The 21,405-nt window shown below is 33.5% G+C and overlaps 1 protein-coding gene across 2 annotated transcripts in view; it reads right to left on the bottom strand.

The window, feature by feature from the left end:
- LOC143249224 (uncharacterized) overlaps positions 1–16,315 on the bottom strand; it is a 65,358-nt gene extending 49,043 nt beyond the window's left edge. Inside the window, exons 1-2 of one of the 2 annotated variants that reach the window (XR_013027640.1) lie at positions 16,186–16,315; positions 5,731–6,432 (exon numbers count right to left, since the gene is read on the bottom strand). The gene's annotated coding sequence lies outside the window, so the exon portion shown is untranslated. Of the gene's footprint in view, positions 1–5,730; positions 6,433–16,185 lie in introns of those variants that run through there. The other variant, XM_076498701.1, reaches the window with a different exon arrangement.
- Between the last annotated feature and the right edge of the window lie 5,090 nt (positions 16,316–21,405).

The raw sequence follows: 21,405 nt of genomic DNA, 5'->3' as shown, positions 1-21,405 counted from the left end.
TTAAATATGATAATAGAGCGTTGCATAGCGACACGAAGCATTTTGGGATATTGGGCAGGTGCTGAATACTTTTCTGAATAAATCGATTTTTTACCATTTTACTTATTTAGGTCTAGTCTCGATATAATTATATTACAATATATTGTTTGTTTGTAACTAAACACAAAACTACGCATTGGGCGACTTGTGCTCTGCCCAACCTGGATATCGAAACCCAATTTTTAACGTAAATAGTCCACAGATATACCACTGTACCACTAGTTGGAATTATAATAAAAAAGAACCTTTAATTACACCGAGAAAGCTAAGACTAATTTCTTACTTGTTTTCCATTTGAATTGAAATAAAATGCAACACCGATAATTGCTGAACAACGTTCACTGGGGGATCCTTTTCCGAATCAAGAGGGCTTGATATGGCTCGATTCACACCAGTGTGTTTGCCGTTTCAACTGTGTGAACGTAATTATGTGAAGGTCAATCCCATTATTCGATTAGAGCCTTCCAAAAGTTGACGGTGGTGTTAACTGTTGCTTTAAAAGTAGTCTATTTCTTCTAACTTAGCGCAGAAAGCTCTTTATTAGCTTTGTGCAAAATACAACAAACAAACAAAACCGAACAAAGGATTGCGAATTGGTTGGATATAAGGGACAGGACTTATCTTTATCATTCGTTATTTATATAATTTGAAGGGTTAAAATTACCGAATTATTAATCATACAATTAATGGTTCACGAAATGTTGCTTCAAAACCTCGCCAAACACTTTAGGGTAGTGGGTGCGCTATATTAACAGTCAAATTGCAATTTTTGGTCAGATTAGAGTTGTCCTAAATTTTGCTCTAGTATATCAGTCTAAAATTGGAGACGGCTATGGACAGACCATTCTTTGTATAAGTTTGCATGAAAAATATAGACAAACAAATAATCAGTACAGTATGCTGTTCATATCCCGTGTCTCTCTTTATATCTTTTCATGGTATTAACGACAAGCTTTAATTCAAATTAATAGAGATACACAAATTTATATCTATATTAGTAGCTTAAGTCAGAGCAGATAGCCCTCGTGTAGTGAGCCCGGCATGGCCAAGCGTGTTAAGGCGTTCGATTCATAATCCGAGAATCGCGGATTCGAATCCCCGTCACACCAAATATACTCACCCTCTCAGCCGTGGGAGCGTTATAATGTTACGGTCAATTCCACTATTTGTTGGTAAAAGAGTAGCCCAATAGTTGGTGGTGGGTGGCAATTACTAGCTACCTTCCCTCTAATCTTACACTACTAAATTAGGGACGGCTAGTGCAGATAGCCCTTGTGTAGCTTTGCGCGAAATTCAAGACAAACCAAACCGTCTTACCGATTACTTTATCGTGGTTCAGAAATATGTGTCCTGGCAAAGTGTGATGGTTAGAGATCTCCACTTGCAACTGAAAATTTTCACCCTTTCAGCTGTGGAAGTGTTATGATGTGACGGTTGATCCTACTATACGTTTGTAAAGTTGTTTGTTTGTTGCTAAGCGCAAAGTTTCGAAGTGGACTACCTGCGCCATTCTCACCACAGAAAAGAGCGTATTATAAAAGCTACAGCCAATACTATAATTCGGTTCAGAGGTCAGATAGAGTCCTTGTGGTAGCATGTGCTGCACGGAAACCAACATGCACTTTGGCCTTCTCCATTATTTTACCAGGTGGTTAGGGCGTTCGACTGGGTCATGGGTTCGAACTCCCTTTCATCCGTAGATGCTTTATAAATTGAAGGTTAATCCCACTATTCGTTGGTAAAAGAGTAGTCTAAGAGTTGGCGGTGGGTGGTGATGACTACCTGACTTCCCTCTAGTCTTACACTGCTAAATTAGGGATGGCTAGCGCAGATAGCTTTCATGTAGCTTTGCGCGAAATTCAACAACAAAGAAACCCTCTTAATCTTACACTGCTAACTTAGGGACTGCTAGTTGCAGATAGCCTTCGTGTAGCTATAAACAAAATTCAAAACAAACAATACCAGCATTCATTGGACTAGAATTTTTTATTAAAATCTATTACAAATTAACAAAAATATAACTTATGCGTTTGATTTTAAACACGCCATTTTACAGAATGTATCCATAAAGCTTTGGGGAAGAAAACTATTGAATCTCGATAAATATGCGCCTTATGTTTAATGTTTTTCATATAACTAAATAGCAACGTCGTATAATTAAAACTTTTTAATCGTTTTTTGGCACTATCTGCAATATATTTTATGTTGTAGGAAATAGAAAACCGGCAGCTAAATTATTATTAAACAATTCTTTATTATAATCATTTAATACCACGGGCCAGTGAATTTAAACTTCATAAAAATTGTTTTGTTTATAATAACTGATTTTCCGTAATGCAGTTACAAAGATCTCGTAAATAATATTCAATTTATTTTTCTATCACGTAAGGAATTTTTTTACAAATCAGAAGAAAAACTTTTAGATCATATTGTTATTTCGCTTACCACAAGTGGGCAGCAAAAAAAAATAATTATCAAGTATTTACAGAGTTTCTTAGAAGTTAACACATAAAACATCTCTACGTGAATGTATAACTTCACACATACAGAAAAGAAAAGTTGTCGACAGCACTTGGCTTAGTTTCAGCGAGTTATTTTATGATAGATGTTTTTCATTATGGATGAACTTCTTTATAAACTCTTTTCATGCAGGAGGTTCCGGTTGGATGAGTAAAATCATTTGGCAACTTGAAAGTCAAATATCCAGAAGACCAAGCCAACAATTAGATATTCTATCATCGATTTTCCTATGAGGCGATAGCAAAACTATCATATTAAAAAATAATTTAAATGGAAAACTGATGTAAAAGCTTTAAAAAAAAACGAAAAGTAAATTGAATCTTCAGTTCATGAGCACTGGCTATAACAGTCTGTAAGGTAAAGCTTTTACAATAATCATTGTCACTGTTTTGTTTGTTTGTTTGTTTTTGAATTTCGCACAAAGCTACTCGAGGGCTATCTGTGCTAGCCGTCCCTAATTTAGCAGTGTAAGACTAGAGGGAAGGCAGCTAGTCATCATCACCCACCGCCAACTCTTGGGCTACTCTTTTACCAACGAATAATGGGATTGACCGTCACATTATAACGCCCCCACGGCTGAAAGGGCGAGCATGTTTGGCGCGACAGGGATGTGAACCCGCGACCCTCAGATTACAAGTCGCAGACCTTAACACGCTTGGCCAAGCCGGGCCTTTTGTCACTGTTCATGTACGTCAAAAACAATAGTGTATAAAATTAATTAGAGTGATTCAAAACTGTTAATATCATTTTACGTGAACATCAATTATGTTTCCAAAACATGTAGGATGACTCAAAACAATTAATCGTAAATTTGTTTTGTTTGTTTGTTTAGAATGAAATACAATGTTACACAATGAGCTATCTGTGCTCTACCCACAACGAATATCGAAACCAGATTTCTAGCGATGAGAGTCCGCAGACATACCACTGGGTTGGGGAGGCATTAATCGTAATAAAAACAATGAGAACATACATGAGTAGAAGTGTAAAAAAATGTATACATACAAATTGCAAAAATGTGTTGCACTTTATAACAGACAGTGAATATTGACTAGAATGTGAAACATGACGGCTTGTCTCTGCTGAAAGAAATGAAAACTTTAGTAAGTGTATTAATTTATTTAGCCCGTCTTCATTTTCTCTAACTTATTAAGTATAAACCCGATGTTAATTTCTAAAAAACGAAACACTTTGATACCGATAAAAATAACATATAATAGTATTTAAACACATATTCTTTGCTTTTGCTTAGTTAAAGATTAAATACGTTTCGTAACAACTTGGTATTACTTTCATAAGGAATGGAAATGTGTGTTTTCTGGAATCCTCTCAATATTTGGACATTTGCGAGATTCGCGTTCGTGTATTCTAACTTAAAATATTAATGGAAATGAAGACTTTTTGGAATCCATTCAACATTTGGACCTTTATAAGGTATGTAATGGATTTATTATCATATATCTATTTTAACATTGATCTTTGTTAAAGTTAGATTTGTATTTAGAAATGTACGTAACTTATTCTGATAAGTATTTTGTATTGCAAAATTCCCGCCTGTTCACTGAAGCTTTAAAATTTTTCTAGTGTACCAACAATGTACGTTTGTATGTAAACACTAGTGTATTGTCTGTATTGTTGTGCAGGCAGAAATTTCTAGCAACTCTCCTCACACCTATAAATGTAACACGCGACGCGCCAAGAGACACTACCTGTTATTGTTTTGGTGCAGTTGGGGTGCTGTAAATTTCGGAAGCTATAACTGTGATCAACGTTTATTAATCGGGAAATTTGGATATTTGACCAGAAACATTTAAAAAGTTCGAGCATTACATACCATTTAATTTCAGGGAATTCACACTGGACATCAGTATTTTTGCGAAAGCGTTATATAACTTCATCAGTGAAAACCTCACGTGTAATCACTAAAAAGCTTGCAGCTTTTTCGTTAAGTGAATTATATCTATATCAACTCAGAATAAATGCGCTTGTCGTGAACCCTCGATAAAATATCAAAGAAGTTTCGAATCGGATAGAAGACTCAATATTGTTTATAAGTGTATAAAACTTTTGTATATAAATTATTATTTATAATAACTATCTTCAGTAACCGTTATCATAAATTGTATTATTTTTTGCATATTAAAATATAACTGAATTAAGAAAGAAAACTGAATATGTCATTCCTCTTGGCAAACATCATAAATTGGACATATCTCTACATTCAATTAACTTCTAAGTTCAAATTACATTTTAATTCAATTTTAGGCTGTTTGAGATCATTTGTTTTGTTTGTTTGAAGTTAAGCTGAAACCAACATAATGGACTATCTGTGATGATGAAAAAAAACCACTTGTGGAGAAAATTATATATGTAAGAACATAGTGCTTTCTCTACCCATATCAGCCGATTTTACATATATAATAGACTATCTGTGCTCTGCTCACCACGGGTATTGAAGACGAAATTCTAGCGTTGTCAGTCAGAAGACATACCGCTGTGCCATTGGGGTGGTTGAAATTGTAATACGTAACATAACAAATTGGATGCATTCGAGATAAACTGCAATATGTTACAATACACAAAGAACTGTATAAGATGTAGATTTTGTAAATAATGTTTTAGCAATGAATTTTATTAATTACTCCATAATAAAACATTGAAAGTATCAAACAGGTCACTTATAACGTTCTGAAAAATAAACAAAAAGAAAAATCAATAGCACTTACCCTGCAATAGTATACATGCGATGTTAAAAAAAATACAACTGTACAGATGTTGTCGTAGAACGTGTTCTCATGTGTTATTTTAAAGGATAGAATACCATATATAAAAACATCAAACGTGGTTTATGAAATCAAACGTCTTAAATACAGCTATAAGTAAATTGGGTCTACTACCAGATGGCTAAAAATGTGTACAAGAACATACGAATTTGTGAAATGACAGCTAATCTAGTGTAAAAGACCACGTTATTCAAGACTGTTACACAATAATACATTTATTCTTGTTCGACCCCCAGTGGCTCAGCGGTATGTCTGCGGACTTGCAATGCTAAAAAACGGGTTTCGATATCCGTGATGAGCCGAATATAGATAGCCCATCGTGTAGCTTTGTGCTTAATTTAAAACCACAAAGAATCTCTTGTTTAAGGTTATATTTAATTGCAATGATGAAAGAAATTTCTATATAAAATACAATATTAAATTATAAAGTAAGGTATAAAATCAACGAAGACTACAGAGCTAGCCAGCTTCCTATTAAGTGAATTGTACCTACATCAACTCAAAATTAAATCGTTCATTGTGAACCCTCCTCGATAAGACATCAAGAAAGTTCTAGATCAGATAGAAACCTCAATATTGGTTGTAAAACTTTTGTACACAAATCATTATTTGTGATACCCGATTCAGAAAATTAATATCTTACGTATGTGGGCGTGACTTTCAGGATATTAACGGCTATTTATTTTAGAGTTTCCATGGCAGCGAAAATACTTCCCTCCGTTTTGTCAGTTTTCTATCCTAATTACACCAGCGAGAAAAGTCGTGGATGAAAGAATTCCCGTGCTATGGGCCACGTGCTTCACTTCAGTTACTATTTCGAGCTTCATTTTGTGCATTAACTTTCAGAAAAGTCTAATCACTGCAAATCAAGCAGGATTTGGTCAACTGAAGTGTTTAACTGTTCAGTTTACAGAAATCCGTTAGTAAGCATCATAATACTAAGCACTCCTCTCCTTTTCTAGTCACACATGTGAAGTTAGTAGAGAAATTCGACGCTAGTTGACTAATACCTAGGAATTTGAGATCAGTTTTCTCATATCAATAAATCTGCTGTCGTCGACGTTTACTCACGTTCTTTGAATATAAAATCCTAAAAAAATCAAATTTTGTTTGGTTAAAACATGTGCTTGAAAACTTGAATAGCAATTAAGATTTTAAATATTTCTATATTCATTAAAAGTTACTTAGCACCTCTGAACATATTCGTGCTGGCATTTTTTATATTTACTGCAGCAACGGAAATACAACTTAAAGATATTTTTATGGCCGATGGAAACTACAAGTCTTATTTTAGTTCACTGATATATATAAAAAAAAACATAATTCATGAGCGTTGACTGTTTATAATTCTGAAGAAGGAATTACACGTTTCTCATGAAAACTAAAGAGTATATTGATACTTACGTTTGACAATATCCAAAATATTTTCTTTATTAAACTTCCACATTCCATTAAGATGATTTTTTCTACAATTATTACTGCGAGCTGCATCACCGTGACAACCTACAGTTCACTCCCTGATCGATTAGAATTTCTACTGCAAACCTATGTCTAATTCTTTTTCCACGGTTTTACACATTAAAATATAACATTATACAGTAGAAGCACGCGGCTACTTAAGCGCTTTTCTACTCCAATCACTTAATGGGAACCTCTTTAATTACATTTTACAACTTTATCTTTTCTGAAGAATTCTTAGTTGAAGTATAAATAATTTTATTTTTGGATGAAGCCAAGTGAATGTAAGTAAAACGTTTGTTCAGCGAGGGAAAGAAGAGTTCAGCTTGAAGGAATGCAAGGAAACTTCTAAAGTAATATTTTTATTCAGAATTACAGCATTATAGTTATAGTTTTTATTATTATTTATAATTATATATAATATATTCTTAACTTTAAGTTATTTATAATTACGAAACATGGACTTCCCTTGTTTTATTGTACGTTAAATAAGATTACGGAGTCCTGAGCTACATATTGTAAGTGTTTGTCCTATTACCACCTTACATTTACATTTACAAACACTTAAAGATTCAACGTTATTTAATTAAAAAAAAACAGTAATCACACGTGCCCTAGAAGATAGAAATACACCTTCAACGTAGTTCTTACACATTACTCATTCGAAATACGCAAAAAAATTTTAATAAATGTTTCAGATGAAAGTTTCTCTAGTGAAGTTGAATTTTAATTACTTTTCTTAGGCTTTAAAAATTCATTGTTTCTCCAACTTAATTATCTGATGCCAAAGCATTCGACTGAATTTTCGCACTAACAAAACTGTATAGTATTGTAATCAGGCCACTGTGCTTTAACACACTTGAAATAGCGCCATTTTTAGATTTATTTTATTAGGTTCATTAAACAACTAGAAACTGAAATTTTATGCTACTGTGGCTTGTTTTAAGTTAAAAATCGCAGTTTCTTTGTTTGTTTTTACATTTCGCACTAAGCTACACCAGGGTTATCTGCGCGAGCCGTCCCTATTTTAGCGTTCTAAGACCAGAGAGAAGGCAGCTAGTTATCACCACCCACCACCAACTCTTGGGCTACTCTTTTACCAACGAATAGTGGCATTGACCGTCACATTATAACGTCCTCACGACTGAAGGAGCGAAGATGTTTTGTGAATCGGGGATTCAAACCCGCGACCCTCAGATTACGAGTCTAGCGCCCTAACAACCTGGCCACATCATACAAAATTTACCTGCATTGCTAATAAGCAAGTCTACCTGTTCCTTAGTTATAATGATGCGCAGAATTTCTGATTGATTTTTTTTGTGACATTCTCTTTTTCTGGGTATCTGAGTAATTAATACTTTGATATTTATTTCTATGGTATTCAGTTATATTAATACCGTGTTTCTCCGATAATAAGACCTACCCATAAAATAAGACCTAGTGTGATTTTTGGGGATAGTTTTAATACAAGCCCTACCTTTAAAATAAGCCCTAGTTGAGAGTGGCAGGAAGAGGAAAGAAATAAAAAAAAATAATTTATTAATTAGTTTAATAGTTAGTTAATTAGTTTGTTTAAGTATTAATCAGATAGTATAATAGTTTAATAATAGTTTATTTTAAATGGTTAGTTTAATAGTTTTACTTTGTAACTTCATTTTTTTAATATATCAAAATAAGACATCCCCCGAAAATAAGCCCTAGTGTCATATTTTGGAGTGAAAATTAATATAAGCCCTGTCTTATTTTTGGAGAAACACGGTACGATTTTCACTATATATTTTCAATTCAGTTGTTAAGCGCAAAGATACACAATGAGCTATTTGCACTTTAGTCACCAAATGAATCAAACTCCGAAGTTATTCATTGTAAGCTTCCGAGCTTATCGGTGAGCCACCAGAGGGCAGTGAAATTGCACATAATTTGCTTACTTTTTATGCAAGCTTGTTTTATTTATAGAAAGTAATCTTTAATCTTAACAGTAAGAAGTTTGTAATTTGTTTGTGTAGAACAAAAAATAAAATATTTTAAACTTTACCTAAAACTTGCATTAAAATCAGGAGTAAGTTTCAAAATAATATTTTCCAGTATGAAGTTTTTTTTCCGTATTGACCTAATTGAAAATACTAAAAGATTAAAACAAGAAAGTGCTAAAGCTGTAGATACGTCAACTGCACTGAAATATATTAGTTTACTTTGCACTATTTTTTCGATATAGAATAGCGTTGAAACCGTTTAGGGCTACAGTAAAATAAAATGTTTAATGTTCAAAAGGTTAATACATAGAATTATCAAGCATTTATTTCATACAGTTGCCAAACAATAACAGTGTTAAGAAGGTAAGCGACTATTTATTACAGATATTGTAAATAAGATAACACAAACGACATTTTTGCTGTTATAATAAACTTATTTCACGTGAATATTTTATATGGACTTTCAGTAAAACTTCTCCATGTTTAGTGAAGAAATTATCCATTAATCAAGAGTAAACAAAGTCTAACACAGCTGGGAGGATACTATAACTAAAATACCAACACATCTATGTTCTGTTTGAAAGCAACTTTTCAAGTAATTTTTCTGATATACTTGGTGATTTTTTAGAGTTTCTTAAAAAGGGTACAAAATAATTTTATAGTTGTGCAAGATTAAAATCACTGATTAATGTAGCCGGTCTGTAAATCCAAAAATTCATGGTTCACAAACCGTTTCAGCAAAAATTGTCAAACTCTACTATTCGATCAGACAAAAATAGTTCAGTAGTAGTCTGCTGTTCTTTAGTTGTGTTTACTTCTAGACTATTATTTAAAAATTAGGAACAGGCATGCGAAGATAGCTCTTGTGTTTATTTTTTTTAATTAGAAGGCAAACAAAATAACATATGATAAATTATCAATAATAAACAACTTTAAACTGTGTTTCAAGAAGTAAGATATACGAATACAAATTTGAATATTCAAATAATATATTCTTAAAATATTCAGAGCACGAAACAAACGTAAGCATTTAAACTGAAGTTTGTTAAATAATATAAGGAATTTTTGTTAACTTTTAAGCTAAATCTCGTATTAGCTCATTATGGATGCAAGCGTTTGTCCTGAACTATTTTTAGGTAAAGTCATAAACATAATATGAATTTAAACAATACTTTTTAGTCATAAAAAGTGATAGAAATTCCTAGTGTAAATTTCAAATTATATGGGTCACAGTCGTGATACAAAAGCATTAGCTCTAAAGGTGGCTATTATCCCTTTAATGTAATATGTCACAGACTTCCTCTTGGGAGGTATTTTTATTATTTGTATTCTGTCCTGTAAAATGAATCGATTAGATGAAGATTGACAATGAATGACGAGATGTAATAATCTAACGACATCACGAAATGACTCACGTTAAGAGAGTAATCCGTCTTGTCATTGAAATATTGGAAGAGCCAATTAAATAGGCTCGTGGTGTTTTTTTATTTGCCCCCAAAGGGACTACAGAAATCACATTCTCTCTTCTGACATTTTCAGATCGGTATGTTTGAAATTACATTACGAATTTCCGTACAGCTGTTATTGGGCGTATGTGTTTTCACTCTGATTAGCATTAGATGCAGATAGTTAGAGCCATATGGAGAGATAGTGAATTAGAAGACTAAATATAAGATTATAATCTGTAATAGAACAATAACGTTTAACATTCCTTAAATCATTAATGCTTAATTTACATTAATACAAGTATTATAAAATAATTTAAATTCTAATGCTACAAATAGTATTAGAAGAAGAAAGTCAAAATTACAAAAACGAAATTAATGAAGATCCATCCTACTTTGGCAAATCACTGTAATTATGTCAGTTTGAGCAAAAGTAGGATAATTTTGTTATTATTTTAAGTAACTCAGTTTTGAATTTCTTGTTTCGATACTTTTTGTAGCATTAAAACTTTCTGTGTTGTGTTATAGATATCAATCATTACTTCTTATTATAAAATTTAAATATTTTTATTATATTTGGTTGTTTCTTTTTTATGAATTATATTTTTGTGCGCCAGCAATACAAGGCGTATGGTGCGCGTATACCCGATTCTATTTTATTACTTACTCCCTATTATTAAAGTACCCTCAAATATAATTATATGTCCAAATAAGAGCATTTTCCGTCGTATATATAAATACCAGTATCCATTTCAGTATAAGATTGTTTTTTGAAATTCGCACAAAGCTACACGAGGACTATCTGCGCTAGCCAACCCTAATTTACAGTCACGACAGAAAGTGTTCATACCCTGCGTCGTGAGTAGTTTTTCCTCATAACTTAAAAAAGTATCAAGATTAGGCTAATAAAAGTGCAGTATATTATAAATATTATACTAACACACATCTACATAAATTTTTATGTAAATTGAACGACAAATAAACTGTTTATAAAGAAATAACCAAACAAATGAGGGGCAGAAAGTGTTCGTGCGTCTACTTTAATAGTCAGTTGTGTAGCCTTTCAGGTGAATTACTTGGCACAATACTCTCCTTATAACCCTCCATGATCGTTTGACAGTACTCGACTGGTATTTTCTTCCATTCTTCTTTACAGAAGGCCTCCAACTCTTGCAAGTCTTTCGGATGACGCTGATGAACCCTGGGCTTCAACTCATGCCAAACGTTTTCAGTTGGGTTGAGATCGGGTGACTGCGATGGCCACTCCAGAACGCTTATATGGTTCATCTGCAACCAGGATTGCACATATGTGTACTTAGGGTTATTGTCGTGCTGAAAGATCCAACGACGCCCAAGCCGCCAGTTCCGAACATCATTCTTGATATAAGTGCCTACCTAATATATCAAGGTACTCTTATTTTTTTCATGATTTCTTTGACGCGGTGAAGGATCCCTACACCAGAAGAGCTGAAGGAACCTCATAGCATGATCGAGACACCTCCGTGTTTAACTGTAGAGACGGTGTTCTTTGGAAGATTTCGTTCTCCCTTCTTACGGAAATTATAGCGAATATCATTGTGGTTGAATAGCTCGATTTTAGTCTCGTCTGACCAAAGAATATTCTTCCAATAGGTAAAGTATTTATCTGCATGCTTTCTTGCATACCTCAATCATACTTTTAAATAAACAGGCTTTAAATATGGAGTTCTACGAAGACGGCATGCTTTGAACCCAGAAGAGCGTAACATGTTCGTAACTATAGAAGTGCTTACTTCAACCCCAGTTTCCCTTACCGGTTTCTGTATGCCATTACGTGTTAAACGAGGGTTCCTACTAACTTCTCTGAGAACCTTCCTTTTGGTTCTCTCCGGAATTATGGTGGGGCGTCCGGAACGAGGGAGGTTAGCAGTTGATCCTGTAAGCTTAAACTTGGCAATCATGCTTTGACAAGTACATTTCGACACATTAAGCTGTATAGCAATACCGGAAAGAGACACACGAGACTTGTATTTTACAATAATTCGTTTTTTTTAAATCACTGGACAGTTGTTTCTTGTTTGCCGTGATGACCAAGCAGATAATGACGGAGACGGCGCTAAATTGCCGGAAGTACACTTTTTGCTGGCTAAATTCCAATCATTATGAACCAAATGTCTAGTGCTGGAATGGTATAATGTAGTTTATTCGCCAAACTAAACAAAATTTTCACGGGAATATCAGTTTTTTTCACACGTTCTGAACTGTACGAACACTTTCTGCTACTCCTATTTTTGGTTATTTTGGTTATTAAAAGTTCAGAAAAAAGAATAAGGGAAGTTGTGAAAATCGATAAAAGATGCAACCTTCATTCTGTTGCAGTTTCAGGAGAAGTACTTTGAAGAACACAAGAAGTTACACAATACATTTGTAGATTTGGGGAAGTGTATTATACGAGAATTAATTTACTGGTGTCTCTGTAACAAAGGAGTAGCTCAAAAGTTGACCAGACTAGCGAGAGCTATTTGAGAAGGAGTGACAAAGATCGTGAATACAGTATATAGAAAAACGAATAAGTTTGAAGTCAATGCTAAGCTGCATCATGGGTGAGCCATAAGCTCCTATTTTTCATCTTTGTCATCGATGTCTTGAGTAATAAGTGCCGTAAGGGACCCCTGTAAGAACTATTACTCACTAATGCTCTCGCCCTAACAGTTGAAAGTGAGCAGAAGCGACAAACCCAAGTTAAACTGTAGCACAATAATTTGAAAAGAAGAAGCTTGAAAGTAAATACCAGAGAAACGGTAGTCACGATGAGTGGAAGAGGTAAGAAGAAAAAAGTTAGAATCACAGATGTAAACGGGAAGCCGGAACAAGTATAAGACGTAAGGTATTTGGGAAGTATAATCCACAGTGAAGGAAGAAGTGAGAAAACTGTGAGAGGTGGAATCCAAGCAGGTTGAGAAAAGCAGTAGGAATTAGGTGGCAAAAGTTTACCAAAATTACTAAAAGCCAAAGCGTATAAGACCGTGATCAAGCTGATATTTTTCTAAGAGTCCGAGACCTGGACCTTGGAGAAGAAAGCTTCTTGATAAGAACAGAAATTAGAACACTGAGATGGGTATTTCAAGTGTCACTGAAAGAGAAGAGAACGAATAATGAAATTCAAGAAATGGTAGGGGTGTGTGGAATAGAAGAAAGGTCAAGAACAGCGAGACTGAGAGGGTTTGGTTATGTGAAAATAAGAAAATATAACAGAAAGAGCAGTAAAATTACTAGTAGCCGGCAAGAAAGGACAGGGAAGGCCACTAAAGAATTCAAAAACTGAATTAAAGAAACATTAAAAAGAAATGAACTACAGAAGACTTGGTAAGGAATTAAGATCATTGGCAGAGAGTGACACGTATGATGGACAGCGACCTTCACTAAAGGAAAGGCCGAGAATGAAGATATATTAAAGTGTAGAAAAACTTTATTTTGACAGTGTAAAATTAAAAATTGTACTCTCAAGCAGAAAGTAAGAAAACTTAACAATAATAGAAAGAAAGTTCAAATACAGCAGTTTTCAATAAATCTTTCTAATCTTATAAAATAGAAAGTACTGCTGTCAAATTATTTATCAAAATTACGTAGAAAGAATTTACTTATCTCTGTTTTCTGAAAGAAAGACAATTATTTTGCCTACAGTTCAATTATAAGTCTCTTCATGCTTTGTTCTTAATGAATTACCAAACTAATAACTTGTTAGGCTCAAACTCAATTTTTTTTTCTAATCCTTCTGCAATAAGTAGTAATCATTCAAAGTTAAAAGCAGTGTGGATTGAAGCCGATTAGAAACAGCCTAATTGAAAACGATTGCACAAAGCAAAAAAAAAGTTGTGACAATCCGAGACGTTTATAACGAGAAATGAATACCTTCTGTTCAAGAATGAAAAGAAAAACTATTATCCTACTGGAAAATGAATTTGTTTCTACGGTAGTGTTAAAACACAAGGAGAGAAAACTAAACACGAGTGAAATGTGACAGAATGATGAAGTATAATATATGTATACATTTAATAACTTTTTTGTTTGTTTGTTTGTTTTGGAATTTCGCACAAAGCTACTCGAGGGCTATCTGTGCTAGCCGTCCCTAATTGAGCAGTGTAAGACTAGAGGGAAGGCAGCTAGTCATCACCACCCACCGCCAACTCTTGGGCTACTCTTTTACCAACGAATAGTGGGATTGACCGTCACATTATAACGCTCCCACGGCTGGGAGGGCGAGCATGTTTGGCGTGACTCGGGCGCGAACCCGCGACCCTCAGATTACGAAGCGCACGCCTTAACGCGCTAGGCCGTGCCGGGCCCACGTTTAATAACAGTTGTCTCATAGATATTACGTTTTGGGACAGTGAGTCGCTAAAATGCTTTTGGTGAAACATACTTACAGTAATATTCCAGTATTAAATTGTTCTACTTCTGTAGTATTTGTTCTTAAAACTTTAATGAACAAAAATGTGAGAACAATCATTTCTTACTGAAAATTTACAAAACATTTTACTCATTTTATCAGTTTTCAGCTTTTCAGTGGGTTTCTTAATTGAAATACCATTAATTGCATAATAAAAATTGTGAAAAATATACATAACAGTCTTGGAAAACAATAGAAACAGAAATTTACGCTGTAAAGGTGTTCGAAAACCATGTCTTCGATCTTAGAGTTCCTTAATGAATGACAGTTCAGTTTACCAGAAACGTTGAAAGGTGATAATTCGGTAGTTTCTAAACTGTATTGTAAAAATATCTTATATTTAATTTAGTTTTAATTTTTCTTTAGAAATTTACTGAAAATGGACACTTACAGCAACGCTTCAAGTTTGTTCCGTTGTAAACACGGCTTTATTTTTCTTCACATCTCATTATTTATTTCAGAGGATTAAAAAAATGTGTGTAGAGAAATATATAAATAACTCATTTCTGAACGTGTAGAAAAGGTGGATAGTAAATTACTAATTTTAATAACGTATGACCGAGTGGCAGTTCCACTTAACATGCATCGAAATAGAAAAAAGCTTTACCTACTCTTGGTAGGTCAACTGTCAACATTTATTATATTCTGTTTAACAACATAAGTTTCAACCTAAAATAAAAATGTTGACAGCAATGTACCACACACGAGTTTTACTAGGAGTTTTTTTTTTTTTGTCTCTTCTTTTCATAAACGCAGTGAAAATTGTTTATATATCATGGAAAACTGTACTTAATGTTCAAAATGTAACTGAAGATATTTGTAGTTAGCATATACGTGCTGTGGTAAAATGTTGAACTGCATTAATTATAAAAAAATATACTCCAGACTATGAATGTATGGCTGCATTTTTCAACAGTATTATTATATTCTGTGGATGATTAATTGATAGTCTATATTTTTCTAGTTTTAATTTGATAGTGTCTTATTTCTCTTAAAAAATGCTTACTGCCTGTTAAAATTTATTTCTGCATTGCATTTAGTATTAAAAGGGATGTTGTAATTATACCACAATGTGTAATATTTTCAGGTACACCGATAATATTTAGATAATAATAAACACCACAATAATCAGCGATGAAACAGAAAATGAGTTTGGAGTTAACTGAACGAATTGAAGAAAAGAGTCTCGACACAGTATAAAATAATGTATACATACACCTATTTTATTCGCAAATGCATAAACCTGTATGAGTGTGATGAGGCACCCCATACTGGCACACTATTAAGTCTGAGGGTTCATACTACTAAAACCTGGATTTTGATACTCTTGGTTGGCAAAGCACAGATGGTCCCTGGTATAGTTTTGCTTTTAATAAGAAATGTGAAGGCACAAACGCTGATCATCTGTACGAACTAAATGGTGAGAACTTGAAATTAAACTCAAAAATGAAGGAGAATTTGATCTCAAATAAAAAAAATCAACCACTACGTGCAGATCACAATAGCTTGAAATATCCTAAATTGTTTTTATCACTTACGTGTGAGTTAAAACAGGAAAAGACAGCCTTCCTTAGCTTCTACACGGCCCAACTCACTACAGAATACGTTACTATCAGTCTAAGTAATTCTCCAAACACGCCACTCACGGGAAATGTATCTCAGAACGGCTGGTATGGGTATTAACACTCTTATTGATAAGGAAAGAACAACGTTTCGACCTTCCTGCCAGCCGTTCTGAGATACATTTTTATTTCAAGTGGGTTTCTCGTCATCAAGAATTACATCACCATTCTTGGGAAAGTTCAGTAACACTTAAAGAAGAATTATCTTCAACATTGTAAGACTAGCGTGAAGATAGGATCTTAACAACCATAAAAGTTTAACAAACAGAACACTGGTGCCGTATGAAATACTTTCTAAAATTTTGGCAAGCAAAAATATTCGCTTTTCTTACCTAAAAGAGAAAGAAATATGTGGTATTTATTAATGAATATTAGAAATATTTGTTATCCTTATTCATAATATAACACTTTTAACACTAATAGGTTTGATGTAAGCTTATGTTCTATTTTCACTGTTACAATATCCTCTTAATATGCTTTTTGTTATTAGTATCATGGTAATGGTAAATTCCTAAATACCACTTACTAAACTCTCTCATCCAATTCATTTACGCACATAACACCTCCACGGGATTTTTTACTGAAACTTTAACTGGGCTACCTCTTTCTTTGTTTACTTTACGTTGTTCGTGTTTTTCACTTTCAGAACTGCTTGTTTGTTTTTCGGTGCTCTGCCCACCACAGGTATCGAAACCTGGGTTTTAGCTTTGTAAGTCCGCAGTCATACCGCTGTGATACTTAGGGAAATTCAGAACTGCTATACTGCTTTTATGTTTTTGCTAGATTTACACGTTTCTGAATTCGCTTTCTTATTACAGTTGTTCTTCTACGTTCTAGCGATACGATATTGATCCTTCTTATTTTTTAGAGATGTATTACTTTTGGGTTTACTCTAAGCCAACTAAGTTCTTTGATTTTCGTCTTTCTGCTGTTATTCGCGTTATTCTTTTGTTTCGTTCATAATGCCTTGCAGCATATCATACGAGTGTTGAAAGACACTTATGTAGAGAACACACGAGGACTAAGGCTACTTCAAATACTTGAAATGGTAAATCAAACGTATTGAAAAAAACAGCTATAAGACGAAACACATAAATGTATAAGTTATCGCTCTGATTCTAAAAAAGAAGCCAAGGAAATAAAGAACCACCTCCCAGTAGCACAGCAGTATGTCTGAGGACTTACTTTCACAGATAGAAACCGGGTTTCGATACCCGTGGTGGGCAGAGAACAGATAGCCGATTGTGTAGCTTTGTGCTTAATTCCAAACAACAACATAAAAAACTATTGTTTTATCTACTCAAAGCACAGTTTCACGAAGCAAAATCAGATGTTAATCTTTAACTGACAAGATGAGTGAATTCATGATGACGAAACACCCACTTGAAGCAAAAACATAGTCTAAAGATGGCTGGTATTGATATCAAAACTTTAACTAAAATAAATTAAAGAATAATGTTTCGACCTTCTTAGGTTTTTGCAATACATAATGAGTGAATTGTTTTGATTGAAAACGAGACATAGTTCTGCATTTACTAGGTTTGGGTCTTATAAGAAGTGATGTTAGGTTGTATTGCTCTTTTAAACATTCTGTCATAAGCAACAGTATTCCTGCTACAATAGCACTTCTCACGTCATATTGTTTTTCCGTCGTTACTGGTGACTTCTTTAAATGTTAGTTGAAATCTGAGTTTTTTGCTGTTTCCTTTAATAATAGCCTCTTTGTCTAGGTTGTGCTACGTGTGCTTAAGGATTGTGTCACTAAAAACACATTAAAACTTGCCACAAGCGTCACATCTGTCATTGACAAGTTCTCAATTGGAACTGTGCAGTATGAAAAATTGTTTCCCCTACCCCAAGAAAAAATGTGTTTTGGACATGTGTCATTAACGTCTTTAATTGTGTTTTTATTTACTTCTAAATATGTTATACATAATAGAATTGAGCTTACCTGTGGACCAAACACTGTCTTTATGCTGAGATCTCACTCTTTAATTATTCTAAACTCAAATGCCGCAGTCAAAAAATGTTTATTTAATTGTTTGTTCTCCCCTTAAGATCTCAACTATAATATGGAAATACTTCACTTATTTCGATTCCGCTGTAGTTTGGGTGCATTTACATATAACTGCAATCGAAGATGATTGTACATTGTTGTACACCATAACTTTCTATCGCATAAACCTGAAACACATGAAGTTGTTTGCTAAAAAGTTGTTATATTACTCTAAATGTTATTAAGTAGAAAGAGCTATCTGTGCTCTGCCCATCCGACGATTGGAACCCGGTTTCTAATGGTGTAAGTATTCAGATAAACCGCTGTGCCACTGGAGCGGAGTCTACTTTAAATGAAACTTACTTTTTATATTTTGAAAGAAAGCATGTGGATGTTCAAACCGTATAAAAGTTAGATATGCATAAGAACTATTAACTGTTTCTTTAGGCAAATATAAATATGAAACCCACTATCTCAATTAATTCGCCACTTGCTACTGACTTATAAACGGTTTGATGGAATTATTTTCCTCGTCATTAACTCCAGACAAAGAAAACCGAAAAGAAAAACAATGCTGAAGCTTTTAGAGCTATAAATATATATTACATGTATGGTTTTGTTAATTGTATTTTTCTCACCATAATGAACCTACACTTGATGAGCCCTGGTACTGGGCGAAATACTTCGTTGGTACTGGATATATTATATCTAGTGTAGTTGTCATATTATTTCCTTTTCTTCAATCGTCACTCTCAGGTTCTTATGAGTTATATGGTATTTGAAGAATATGTAGCATTAATGCTGCTAATTTATTCGTTAAACTTATTTAGAAGACAAGCTGTTTAACATACCAAAATGAATATGAAACACAATATATCATTTAATTCATCATTTATCACTCAATAACTCCGGATTCAGGGAGTTCCAAACCTCATCAGTAACTCTGAAAAAATGAAAACAGATATTTTTCTTAATGAACTTATTTTCTAGCCCAAGGTGGACTAGCGAGCTGATAAATGGTATCGCTCTATCTAGGTCCAAATGATATGATCAATGCAGAATGAGATCATGATGGAAATGGACGAGTAAGAAATGAAACAAGCATGGCTGGAAAAGGACAATGTCTATTTATTTATAGGACAATGTCTATCCATTTATAAGACAATGTCTATCCATTTATAGGACAATGTCTATCCATTTATAAGACAATGTCTATCCCTTTACAGGAGTCTATTCATTGATGGAACAATGTCTATCTATTTATAAGACAATATCTATCTATTTATAGGACAATGTCTATCTACTTAAAGGACAATATCTATTTATAGGATAATGTCTATCTATTTATAGGACAATATCTATCTATTTATAGGACAATGTCTATCTACTTAAAGGACAATATCTATTTATAGGATAATGTCTATTTATTTATAGGACAATATCTATCTATTTATAGGACAATGTCTATCTACTTATAGGACAATATTTATTTATAGGACAATGTCTATCTATGTATAGAAATACATCGGACACACCAAAAAACATATTAGTTAATGTCATATTAATTTTTCTCGTAGGGCTTAAAGTATAATTTTAATTGATTACAGCATGAATTAATATTTTTTTAATTGAATAATTGCATTAAATAATTACATAACCGTCGCTTCTATTCTACTCTTACATCAACGAGTGCGTTGGAGTACAAAAACCTTCACACTGTAAAGAAAAGGCACAATACCCAGAAGGCATTTTCTTCAACAGTTTATTTTTTCTTTAAATTTCGCGCAAGCCCAGATAGCCGTCCCTAATTTAGCAGTGTAAGACTAGAGGGAAGGCAGCTAGTCATCACCACCCGCCGCCAACTCTTGGGATACTCTTTTACAAACGAATAGTAGGTTTGACTGTCACATTATAACGCCCCCACGGCTAAAAATGCAAGGATGTTTGGTGAAACCCTCGGATTACAGGCCATATTAAAAACTAAACAATAAATTAATACAGGCTGTCAGTACATTCACTTAACCACCCTAAACAGTATAAGAGGTTTATTTTATGTTTTATATATATATTTATTGAGAGATTAAGTAAATTTTAGAAATCATGTGGAGTGCTCACAAATGAAATACTCAATTATTTTCAAGCTAAAGAAGTAATATTTAAATGAAAATTTTCATTATAAGTGTTTTAATCAATACTTTTATTTACTTTTGATAATAACTTCGAACAGCGTCAGAAATTTTGATTAAGATAGTTAAAAAGCAATAAATATAATCCAAAGCTGTTTAATAAAAGAGGTCACACACTGGAATTGTTTGATAAATCTAAATTTAACTTTAAAAACTTTTTATTACAAGTCAAGAGTTTAAAAGCGTAATTACTACATGAAGTAAAATAACTCACTATAAAAATAAGTGTTTAAATGCACCAACAAAAGGCAATTTAAAATTATATAGTTAAACTTAATATACATTTTAGAACAAACATTATTATATACTTATATATATTTGCTCTATGAAAAGCACAGAATAAAGAAAACCAATCTAAGTGGGAAAAAAAATGTAAACCGGCATGGCTAGGGACGGTTGACTCGCAATCTGAGGGTCGTGAGTTCGAATCCCCGTCACGCCAAACATGCTCGCCTTTTCAGCTGTAGGGAATTTATCATGCGACGGTGAACGTCATTATTCTTTGGTAAAAAGAGTCGCCAAATAGTTGGAGATGGGCGGTGATGACTTAATGCCTTCCTTCTTTCACTGCTTAACAAAAAAAATGTAATGTAAAATTATCATAAAAAGATTTTAATGAATACGAGTTTGCAGAAGAAGTACTCAGAATGATGACTATGCTTCATCGCCCTAACATTATGTAGTAAAAGCTACACTCTTAAGTGTTTTAGGCAAAGGTGAAAGCGAAGGAGAAATAAATATTTCCTCAAAAATATATAAAGGAATATTATACATAATAACTACAGGTTGATGTCTAAATAATACTGCCCCAGCATGCTTGTACTTGAAGAAATGAAGCTAATGCATCTATGAAATACAAGTAAAGTAAAAATCAGTGTGCATATTGCTATTTCTAGCAGTGAAAGTTTCAATCCATACTAATTTCTGAGCAGAGTTAGCTCTGTCTGTTTAGAT

Source organism: Tachypleus tridentatus, chromosome 4 (assembly GCF_004210375.1).
Source record: "Tachypleus tridentatus isolate NWPU-2018 chromosome 4, ASM421037v1, whole genome shotgun sequence".
NCBI lineage: Eukaryota > Metazoa > Arthropoda > Merostomata > Xiphosura > Limulidae > Tachypleus > Tachypleus tridentatus.
Note: the sequence above shows the minus strand (reverse complement) of the source record. Positions and strands in the feature narration are given on the sequence as shown.